Source organism: Trachemys scripta, chromosome 4 (assembly GCF_013100865.1).
Source record: "Trachemys scripta elegans isolate TJP31775 chromosome 4, CAS_Tse_1.0, whole genome shotgun sequence".
Lineage (NCBI taxonomy): Eukaryota > Metazoa > Chordata > Testudines > Emydidae > Trachemys > Trachemys scripta.
In genome coordinates, this window is record NC_048301.1 from 15168833 (window position 1) to 15181045 (window position 12213).

Below are 12213 nucleotides of genomic sequence, written 5' to 3' on the forward strand. Positions count from 1 at the left end.
TGGCGTTCATATCCTCTTGGTTGCACTGTCTCAATAGATCTTGGTTTGAGATTGTTCTGGGCCAAAAGATACGGAGGATTTTTCCGAGGCAGGTTGTATGGAATGAAGACAGTTTGGACATGTCATACTTTCTCAATCCCCAGCATTCTGCACTATAAAGTAATGTTGAAGGTATGCGGCTATGAAACCTACTAATCCATTAAGACATGGGCATTTCATTAGTACAGAGAAGCTGTCATTGCCTGCTCAAGCTCAGGAACTTGTCTACAAGGGAAAGGTACATCGTTTAAAGTCATAAAATTGGGTACCGCCCACACATACATAGATGCCATGGCAATCTCATTGGATCCAAGGGGCAGCTAAAGGCAGCATAACTTTGGCTTAAAGTTCATAAGGCAAGGCCAGTTACTCCCCACACTGTTTTGTGCCCAGCAGCGTTGCCTATGCAGTCAATATGCTGGTAGTGTAGTGTGTACTCAGGAAGGAATGACCTGAGTACAGGCAAATGCTAAGAAATCTCAGTTATCCATTTTAATCTGGTAAGCAGCACCAATAAGCCTGTAGGGAGGGTGACAGCATCTGAACACAGAGAGGTAGAAAAGAGCAGAGGAAAGGAAATGCCATTTTGCAACAGTCCCAGGAGATCATTCAGCCAGATTTTTTCCAATCAAGGTCAGAAATGACATTTCCCCCTTAAATTTACCCACTGAGAGCCGCGATCGGCTGAACCTGCGGACATGGCAGGTAAACAAACCGGCCTGGCCCGCCAGGGGCTTTCCCTGCACAAGCAGTGGAACAAGTTTGGGAACCACTGTCCTAGATATTCTGCTTAGGTGGTGGAGGCAAAACTCAGTTACCCGACACGTCAGAAAGTAGCTGGTTCTGATCCAAATATTCACAGTGCATGAAGAAAGAGACAAAACCATCAGCATATTTATTTGACCACTTGTGCCATTACACAGCTCCTGTTTGCAAATATAGGGCCATGTCTCACAGCTGATGCATCCTGGCGCAGTTAAATATAAAATTTGCTCTAAGGGAATAGTTTGTAATTGGGTTATGCACGTTTTAATTAGTTTTACATAAAAAAAAGCACACAATGCAATTTCAGAAATCAACAGCTTGCAGAGCGGCTTTTTTTTTTTTTATGGTCACAAAAGCAAAGTAAAGTTAGCTGGATTTAATGATGTGCTTAAACAGATCAAACCCCTCCAAATTTCCTACAAAAACAGGGGACCTTTCACAAGTCTAATGATTAATGATGCTTTTCAAATGTTAAATGCCTTGTTGAATAATGAATATATTTTAGTTGTTTCATTGTGGAATATGCCTTTATCTCTGTGCTAGGCTGTTCAATGTTTCTTAAGGCAAGCACCCATTAAGTAGCCACACAGAAGGTTAATGGGGCAAGCAGAAGGATTTTAATTCTAGGAAGAGAAATAAAAGTCGTGTCTAACTCTGCTAAAAATTCTAAGTTTACCAGTAGTTGTTAGAACCCAACTCAGCCCCAGGTGAGAGCAATGTCAGTTTGCCAGCTAGTGTAGATGGGGCCAAATTGTTAGCATTGCTGAAAATGGCAGCTGCAGAATTGACACACTGCACTTTTAACTGGAAGTCTAAGGGCACTTTCACTTGTGGCTAAAAGAAGAGGCTGAACACATTACATATTATATTACTTCTAATGAAAAAGCATTAAGATGCAGGTTATTTATGTTGTGCGGAGATTTTAAAAGACAAAAACACCCAGGTTTACTTTCAAAGCACCCGCTTATAATCTAGTGCTGAGAGACTTTCACATCTTTATCCAGTCGCTGTGAGGAAAAGAGAAGAACAGCAAACATTGTTAGTATCACTTAAAGTGTGGAGAGCTGTGTGATATAGTTTAAAATAAATCTGAGTAGCTTGGAATGGCTTTCAAAAAATATTACATTTAGTATAGTACAAAACAGGACTTTTTTGTCCCCTACGTGGGCATGGCCTAATGGGGACATTTGCATTTCAGTAGCTAAATACAACTCTCTCAATGGTAAAACATTCAGGGTGTCTACACTGCTGCTGGGAGCATGCCAGATAGACAGGCAGACATGCTAGATTGAGCAGGGTTAACACACTAAATATAGCAGTGTGGACACTGTGTCATGAGTTAGCCACCCGAGTGTGGACCCAGGAGGTCAGGTTGTGCTCATGTGGCTAGGCCAGGCCACTATTGCCACACTGCTGTTCGTAGTAAGCTAGCTCGACCAGAGCTAGTGCATGTCTGTCTACCCAAGGTGGAAGACATGCTTCCAACTGCAGTGTAGACAAACCGTCAGTGACTTCTCTGGGAGCAAAGGTAGCCCTTTGGAAAATGTCATCTTCAGCCATTTTATGTACACATTACACAGAAAAAGCTATCTTAATATTAAAATTGCAGTCACTCACTCAAAAGTGAAGAAAGTTTTAAAGGTGCCTGTGCAATCTTACTGCAGCCCTCTTGTGCGTCTGTATTATGATACAGTCTATAATCACATGTTCTCTTTCCACAGGACCCTGCCCCATTCAGTGCACAGGCGGATGGTGCTGTAGGGAGAGAGGGGTGGGTGGTCAGGCCTAATGATTAGAGTCAGGAGCAAAGCCAAAGGTCAGAGCCGCAGACCGAGTCGGGTGCCAACCCAGGGATAGAAGCCAGAGTCAGTGCTGGGGTAGGACATAGGAGCAGGGACCTGGAGTGAGGCAGGAGTCGGGGATAAAGAGGACAAGGACTAGGAAGAGGCAGGACTCAGGAATCAGGAAGTAGGTAGGTTCCATAGTAGCAGTCAGTCAGTCAGGGATTTCTGACTAGTTGCTCAGACAACTTCTTGTGCCTTTTTCTGGTTTAAATAGAGCTTCCCAGCCAATCTGTGGTGCTGGACATTTCTTCCAATCAGGGGCTTTGTGGGCAGGGCCTTTTGCAAGCTAGCACTTCACTTGCTCCCTTCTCCAGTTGTTCAGGTGAGCTGCTGAGTGGTGGCCTAGGATCGATGCCTGCCATCCCTCACAGGTGCTCACTTAATGAGCTGCTAGTCAGTTTTATCCACATTGTTCAATGTGTGGCTCTGGGTTAACTGCACATGATTCATAGCCTGCTCTAAATACAACATATTAAATTGCCTCATGGGCTTTCCTACGGTGCTCATCACTATGGCATCTGAGATCAGATTCTAAAGCAGGGGTGGGCAAACTTTTTGGCCTGAGGGCCACATCGGGGTTGCAAAACTGTATGGAGGGCTGGGTAGGGATGGCTGTGCCTCCCCAAACAGCCTGGCCCCTGCCCCCTATCCGACCCCTCCCACTACCCACCCCCTGACTATCCCCTTCAGAACCCCCAACCCATCCGACCCCCCCTGCTCCTTGTCCCTTGACCGCCCCCTCCCAGGAACTCCCCCACCCCTAACTGCCTCCCTGGAACCCCACCCCTATCCAACCCGCCCTGCTCCCTGTCCCCTGACTGCCCGGACCCCTATCCAGACCCCGACCCCCTGACAGGCCCCCCAGGATTCCCATGCCTATCCAACCCCGCCCCCGTTCCCCATCCCCTGACTGCCCCACCCCCAGAACCTCTGCCCCATCCACCCGCCCCCTGCCCTCTGACAGCCCCCCGGCACCCTCTGCCCCTCATCCAACCCCCTTGCTCCCCGCCCCCTTACAATGCCGCTCAGAGCAGCACGTCTGGCAGCCGTGCTGCCTGGCCGGAGCCAGACACGCTGCCGCGCTGCCCTGCAGGAGCGCACAGCCCTGCCGCCCAGAGCTCTGCCCATGCGGTGGCATGGCTGCGGGGGAGGGGGGACAGCGGGGGAGGGGCTGGGGGCTAGCCTCCCCGGCCGGGAGCTCAAGGGCTGGGCAGGACGGTCCCATGGGCCGGATGTGGCCCGTGGGCCGTAGTTTGCCCACCTCTGTTCTAAAGGCATTTAAACAACTAAAGATGCAGATAGGCACTACTTGAAATTCCACTGAGCACCTAACTCCCATTGAGCTCTGGAGGGGAGTGTGCACCACAGACCCCAGATCCTTCCACCCTGTCCTCACTCCACCCCCACACCCCCCAAAATTTCTCCCTGCCACAGTCTGTCTTTTCCCAAAGCTACTCATCCCATTCCTATTCTCCTTGTCTACCCAGTCCCAGTCTGCACTCACAGAATCATAGAAGATTAGGGTTGGAAGAGACCTCAAGAGGTTAGCTAGTCCAACCCCCTGCTCAAAGCAGGACCAACCGCAACTAAATCATCCCAGCCAGGGCTTTGTCAAGCCGGGTCTTAAAAACCTCTAAGGATAGAGATTCCACCACCTCCCTAGGTAACCCATTCCAGTGCTTCACCATCCTCCTAATGAAATAGTGTTTCCTAATATCCAACCTAGACCCACTGGAACTTGAGACCACTGCTCCTTGTTCTGTCATCCACCACCACTGAGAACAGCTTAGCTCCATCCTCTTTAGAACCCCTTTTCAGGTAGTTGAAGGCTGCTATTAAATCCCCCTTCACTCTTCTCTTCTGCAGACTAAATAAGCCCATTTCCTGCAGCCTCTCCTCATAAGTCATGTGCCCCAGCCTCCTAATCATTTTCGTTGCCCTCCACTGGACTCTCTAATTTGTCCACATCCTTTCTGTAGTGGGGGGACCAAAACTGCACACAGTACTCACCAGTGCTGAGTAGATGGGAATAATCACTTCCCTCGATCTGCTGGCAATATTCCTGCTAATGCAGCCCAATATGCCGTTAGCCTTCTTGGCAACAAGGGCACACTGCTGACTCATATCCAGCTTCTCATCCACTGTAATCCCCAGATCCTTTTCTGCAGAACTGCCGCTTAGCCAGTCGGTCTCCAGCCTGTAGCAGTGCATGGGATTCTTCCGTCCTAAGTTCAGAATTCTGCACTTGTCCTTGTTGAACCTCATCAGATTTGTTTTGGCCCAATCCTCCAATTTGTCTAGGTCACTCTGGACACTCTCTCCTCCCAGCTTAGTGCGATCCGCAAACTTGCTGAGGGTGCAATCCATCCCATCATCCAGATCATGAATGAAAATGTTGAACAAAACTGGCCCCAGGACCAACCCCTGGGGCACTCCGCTCGATAACAGGCTGCCAACTAGACATGGAGCCATTGATCACTACCCGTTGAGCCCGACAATCTAGCCAGCTTTCTATCCACCTTATAGTCCATTCATCCAATCCATACTTCTTTAACTTGCTGGGAAGAATACTGTGGGAGACCGTATTGAAAGCTTTGGTAGAGTCAAGGTATATCACATCCACCGCTTTCCCCATATCCAGAGAGCCAGTTATCTCATCACAGAAGGCAATCAGGTTGGTCAGGCATGACTTGCCCTTGGTGAATGTATGTTCACTGTTCCTGATCACCTTCCTCTCCTCCAAGTGCTTCAAAATGGATTCCTTGAGGACCTGCTCCATGATTTTTCCAGGGACTGAGGTGAGGCTGACCTGTCTGTAGTTCCCTAGATTCTCCTTCTTCCCTTTTTAAAATATGGGCACTATATTTGCCTTTTTCCAATTGTTGGGGATCTCCTCCCGATCACTACGAGTTTTCAGAGATAATGGCCAATGGATCTGCAATCACATCAGCCAACTTACTCAGCACCCTTGGATGCATTAGACCTGGCTCCATGGACTTGTGCATGTCCAGCTTTTCTAAATAGTCCTTAACCTGTTCTTGCATCACTCCTCAAGCTTCTCAGTAAAGTTCCAGTCTCCTTGCTTGGCCAGTCCTAGTCTGCCTCTCCAGGCTCAATGTCTGCATTCCAGTTTCTGTTCTACTCCCAGTCCTAGTTTCCTTGCCCAGCAAGTTCCAGTTTCCCCTCTCCTTGCTCCGTCCAATCTGTCTCTCCTCCCCCACACACCCATTTACCCCCACTTTGGTTTATAGTCCTAGTTTCCATCTCAGGACTCATCATCTGAACTTAGTCTTCCCTCCAAAAATATTGGCTCATAGTCCTCCCATCCCATCTCATTTTCCTTCTCAGTTCCCCCTCTGGCTCTCAGTCAGTCTCCTTCTCCAGCTAGCCCCAGCCTCCCCCACCAGCTCCCAGTCCCACTTCCTCTCTCTTCCCCTCACCTCTAGGCCCCCTTTCCCAGTCTACTTCTCCCCATTAACTACCCTGGCTCTTTCCCCCTCTGCATTCAGGTCAGACACCTTCCTCCTCCATACTGCTCAGGCCAGCACTGAGAACACAGGAATCCCACTCTCAGTTCCAGTGCCACCCTGGCCCACAGCAGCAGTTACAAGGGAAGTCCAGTTTACCCCTGCAGCCCTGATCTGATGCATGCTCAGTCACTCTGATGATGGTGCATGCAGAGTCTGGTTCCTCAAAGGAGCCGTGAGGGGATGGAGCATGCTCAGTGAGGACAGAATCTTCAGAGATTGTAGTTCTGAAGCTCTAACAAATCTATTGAAAAAAATATCAGTTTACACATGCTCAAATTCTTATAATTTAGCCAACTTTGGGTGGATTTTCACAGTAAAAAGCATATCAATGGCTCAGCAGCCATCCCCTGGCAAAACTTCAAGTTCCTGCTCCAATGCATGGTGGCACTAGAATGTCTCGAACAAAGGTTGAAAGAATGTTTTTATTAACATGGCAAAACAATGCATTTTCCCGTGTCTCATTCTCAGAAACAGCTGAAGCATTTTAGCTGAAAGTGGTTCCAGAAATATCCACCCATGGCAGCCACCTACCGGGTTAGTTTTAGCCTGAACAGTTAAAGTTTGGCAATTTTATAAGCAATTAAAAACAGGGTCTTATAATGAAAGTGTTGGAGAACCTTAGTATACATATACACAGGCACACTTATTAAAATAGTTATGAGGCAGTCAGATTTTTAGTAAATGGTGTTACTCTTCATTATTTCAAAAGGTAAAGCTGGTGTTGGTGAAATGTAAACAAACAAGGACCAGATTCTCTGCTGGCATAAATCAGAGCAGCTGAATTGGCGCTCCCCCAGCTGAAGATCTGGCCCTAAATATGAGTTTATTGTTGGTGAAAGGTTCTGGATTATCAGTGCTGAAGACAAAAACCCTCTTTTTAGACACACAGCAGGCACGGAATGGACAGCAGAAGATCAGGCTCCCCATGTTGCTCAGATTATGAAGCCCAGTGCTGTCATCAATATTAAGGATGTAATATTGGGAATATTAAGATTAAAAATTCTAAAAATAAAATCATGGAACTAATCAATGAGCGAGTGTTAAATTTCACCACTCAGTTCAGTTACATTCCTTCCCCTGCTAGTGTCTCAACTATACATATAAAATGGTGGAGTCTAAATTAGCTGTTACCACTCAAAAAAGAGATCTTGGAGTCATTGTGGATAGTTCTCTGAAAACATCCACTCAATGTTCAGCAACAGTCAACAGCAGTCAATGAACAGAATGTTGGAAATTATTAAGAAAGGGATAGATAATAAAAGACAGAAAATATATTGCCTCTATATAAATCCAAGGTACGCCCACATCTTGAATTCTGCATGCAGCTGTGGTTGCCCCATCTCAAAAAAGATAAAGTGAACTTGGCACAGGTTCAAAAAAGGGCAACAAAGATGATTAGGGGTATGGAACAGCTGCCGTATGAGGCGAGATTAATAAGACTGGGACTTTTCAGCTTGGAAAAGAGACGACTAAAGAGGGATATGATAGAGGTCTATAAAATCATGGATAAAGTAAATAAGGAAGTGTTATTTACTCCTTCTCATAACACAACTAGGTTTAGGCAGCAGGTTTAAAACAAACAAAAGGAAGTATTTTTTCCACACAACACACAGTCAACCTGTGGAACTCCTTGGCAGAGGATGTTGTGAAGGCCAAGACTATAACAGGATTCAAAAGAGAACTAGATAAATTCATGGAAGATAGGTCCATCAATGGCTATTAGCCAGGATGGGCAGGAATGGTGTCCCTAGCCTCTGTTTGCCAGAAGCTGGGAATGAGCAACAGGGGATGGATCACTTGATGATTACCTGTTCTGTTCATTCCCTCTGGGGCACCTGGCATTAGCCACTATCAGAAGACAGGATACTGGGCTAGATGGATCATTGGTCTGACCCAGTATGGCCATCTTTATGTATGTTATATACACTGACACCAACTTCCAGGAAATAAAGAAAGACATAATGAAGTGCACAATTGTGCCTATTTGGTGAAACACCTGTTCATAAACAGCTTGGTAGGTGAACCAAATTCATGGCAAGTGGAATCTGATTGAATGTTGCTAACCATAAGGACAACAAATAGGCAGCGAATATGGCCCTGCTACTGTGATACTTAATCAGCCATATCCTGAAATGTAGCTTGGTTAATACAAGAGATTGCATGTGACAGCTTGATAACTGGTAAGGTGATTTGGGGAAAAGGAGTCTAAGGTAACAGAATGGGCTGTAAGTATTTCAAGGGCCTGAGTCTCAAGGAAAGGTGGAATTCTTCATAGAGTTGCTGGGTAGAATAATTAGGAGGAACACTATGAAACTGTGCCAAGAGAAGTTTAGTGTTAAATTAGTATGGACCAGATTCTGATCTTAGTTACACTGGTGTAAATCAGGAGTAACAACTGAATTCAATGGAGTTACTCTGGATCTATCCCTATGAAACAGATCAGGATCTGGCCCTAAATGTCAACTTTCAGTTTTGTATCACTACTAACACACAGCACCTAACTCATGTACATGGCTTTTGTGAGAGGGATGTGTAAAATAAAACATAGCAACAAATAAGAGATAACGGGAATAGACTAAAACACATCTCCCCTTGAAATATGTATCATCGCATTGTAAAGTTTTTCCCAAACAGTCTTTTCACCAAAGATCTAGTTGTTAGAGAAATGGTGCTCTTTTATAAATCTGGATAACAAATAACTTACATTCCATGTTTAAAAAGTAGTTGAATGCTAAAGTGGTAGCCAGTATGGAAAATTCTAAGATGTATAAACTAGAAAATGTCATTGCTAAATTTCAGGACACAGGTTCTCTAAACACTTGCTCCTTTTCTACTTCTGCACTGATATCATACTTTAATCTCCAGTGAAAGAGGACTGGTGCAATCAACTTTATAATCAGGTCTTCACTGGTAAAATTGCAAATGCTGAATATTTGGAATTCAGTGGAATGCCTTGGTTTGGCGCAAAGGGTTTAGGGAACTGTATATCTTTCGTTATTGGACCATACTCCTGTTCAGAGCACTGGATGAATCCTAAATAAATTGCTTTGTGGAGGGCTGAAGTGATGGCAAAAAAAAAAAAAGTATAACAAAGGAAACTTGAGATTGAGGTCAGAAAATGCAGCTGCCCTATAAAACTAGTATTATTTGCAGAATAACACATTCTTCTGTAAGGTCCTTAAAAGTCAACTTATGTAGGAAAAATTTGATACTAACGTCTGACAGAGAGTTGCTGACCCCATAAAACAGTTTCACACAAATGCAGTTTGTGTGATGATTTACAATGCCCACGCTGTTGGAGTAAGTGTGCCAAAGTAAGTAGGCTATCAGCAGGCAATCGAATTGGGCCAAAAATAGCCCTGATCTAAACAGGTGCAATTCCATTGACTGGGGTGAATTAGGCTCAGAATTGGTAGAATCATGATCAGATAAATGAAACATGCTAGAATAAATCCTACATTAGGGTGGGTCACCATTTATTCAGTCAGAAGCTTGCCAATGCTTCTATCTAATGAAATATGGCTGTATGTTTTTCCTCCTTGCTGTCACAGGATAAAGATCAGACACTCTGGTTAAAGCAAACTCTGGTTCAGCAGATAATGGTCCATGGCTGTTGGGACTAACAGGATACGACTGTAGGTCGTTGTCTTTATATACTAAGGGAACAGCAAGGTGTTGATAGAGTACTGAGTATTGTACTGTATGTAAAAGTTGGAAAGCCAAAAATTTAACAGAGTAACTTTTTTTTTTTTAAAGTCTGTAGGTGAAGTCCATAGGGTACTTTCTGTTCCACCTACCTGTCTCCCAAAACAAACACTTTAAGGCAAATTCTCTTTAACAACCTGAGAGCCACTCGTGTGCGTATGTTACACATCTATGTCTGCATATATACAGACATCACAGGTCATGAGTATGACTAGAACCCTCAACCTTCCACACCAAAAGCTAAAGGAGTAACTCAGCCATAAATATGTAGTTGGTTCTTTCAAATGATTCTTTCAAAGTCTCCCCCCCAACCAGTTCTAGTTATGCGAATCTGGCTCATAGTCTGTAATGTAGCTAGAACAGAAAGAACAATTCAAAGGACACAAGTGGGGTGGCATAACGGATACATTTTGGACAACTTTGCAGCTAAGTGCAAAAGTTACCATGGAAAGGCATTTACCTACAAAGGACTCGCACGTTCAGGGTTGGGGGTTTCACTTATTCACTAAGGTCTAGTTGCCACCCTTACTCATGATTTAGAGTTGGTCTGCAATTTTTCAACAAAATTCATCAAAAGCAAAGCTTTTTGTAGAAACATATTGGTTCCGACTATCCTTTCATCAAGAAAAGATCTCAGGTCCAGGATAGAATTTCTGGTCAAAACCAGAGACACATAGTCAGAGCAGGGACTTGAATCTGCATCACCCACCTCGCAGTCAAGTCTACAAACTGCTAGGCTATCAGTTCTTCTGGGGTGGCTCTTTTTTCTCTCACATACAAGGTTTCAGTTTTGTTCTGATGAGAAACGGGAAAAGTTTTTGAAATCTCAAAAATGTTCATGGGACAGAAAAACCATTTCCCGCCCAGCTGTTCTCACGATGAGTTTGGGGAGTACTATATTCCCAGTGACGTCCGTGGCACTATTTGAGCAGTAAGGTACTCCTCAGCGCCAGGAAAAGTGCCAGAATCTGGCCCTATGACAAAGGCACAATAGGCCATGACTATGGCTGCAGTGAAATGGTAATAGCAAAACAAATGGCGTGGTAAGATTTTGTATATTTCAGTTATTCTTAGTCATGCCAACTTTGTCCCTCATTCTCAAATGAGATTCTCAAATCCCTTTATGAATTTAGAGGACCTGGTCAATGTAAGTAATTACAAAGAAATTAAATTGATGTTAAAATGAATTTCTCACAACACTGCCATATATAAATTATCAAATATAAAAGCACTCTGGTCTAGAAAATGTGCTTTGTGAGGTGGAATGAGTGATATTTTCATGATTTTCATTCAATACTCAGCAACTGTGTGAGTAGATACTGGTGTGATTTCACTTCTCAGCATACCGCTAGACTGAACGACAGCGGGTGAATAAGGGAAGAGTTATTTTTGGAAACGAATTGCCAAATGAGAAACAGAGAACCCTGTCCTCAGCTGGTGTAAATCCCCAGAGGAGCACTGCCTGTAACAGAGCTACGCCCGTTTACACTGGCTGAGGCTTTGGCCCTGAACTTCAGTTTGCCATAATTGTCCTTCGTTTGGATTTGCTTTGTGCAAGCAAAGTTTTGTTCATAACACTGTTAATTAGAAAAGGAGTTCAGATCTATAGCTAGATCTCATCTTGTAATGAAACAAAATTCATGTGGACAGAAGCAGAAGTCGGCGATGCCCTGGTTTTGCTCAGCCAGTTTGATATTTGGTTCTCCCAACTCTGCTGCCTTTGCTCCTCAGTGTGCGGAGAAAACAGTGCTGGGGGAGATGGGGACAAGGATCTCTGCACCAACACATCAGGGGTTCCAATCCTTGTATCGAGGAACGAGGCCACACATCCAGCTGCTACTTAACGTGTCACCCCATCTCCTTAGTAATACAGTTTGCCTCAATGACTACAGAGTGCACTTCTTGGTCTCTGACCTCCTGTCCAAAGCCCTCCATTAGATTGGCCCTAAAAGAGAACACCTCTCCCTCTGAGACATGTCACAACAGCTGTGTTCCCCTGGAATAAATTAACCTCATCGCCCAATGGGGGAAGCTCGTGAGTGTGGGAGACAGAACTTTCAAAGGTGCCACACTATGTAACTGAGCACCGGAATGACGCCCATCCTCAATGCATTCACAACTAAATAAAAAACTCATGTCTCTGACATAGCTCGTTCTCTGCGCACTCAGACAAGCACACCCAAAGCTATACATGAATAAAGATTTCTCCTGCTGATTGGGAAGGAAGGATGGAAAAAGTTATTTCTATTTTTAAATGTTTGGGAGGTGCTCAGATGGTAAGGTGACAGAGCTTGTGTACTAACATAAACAGATCCAGTGAGAAGGATTAC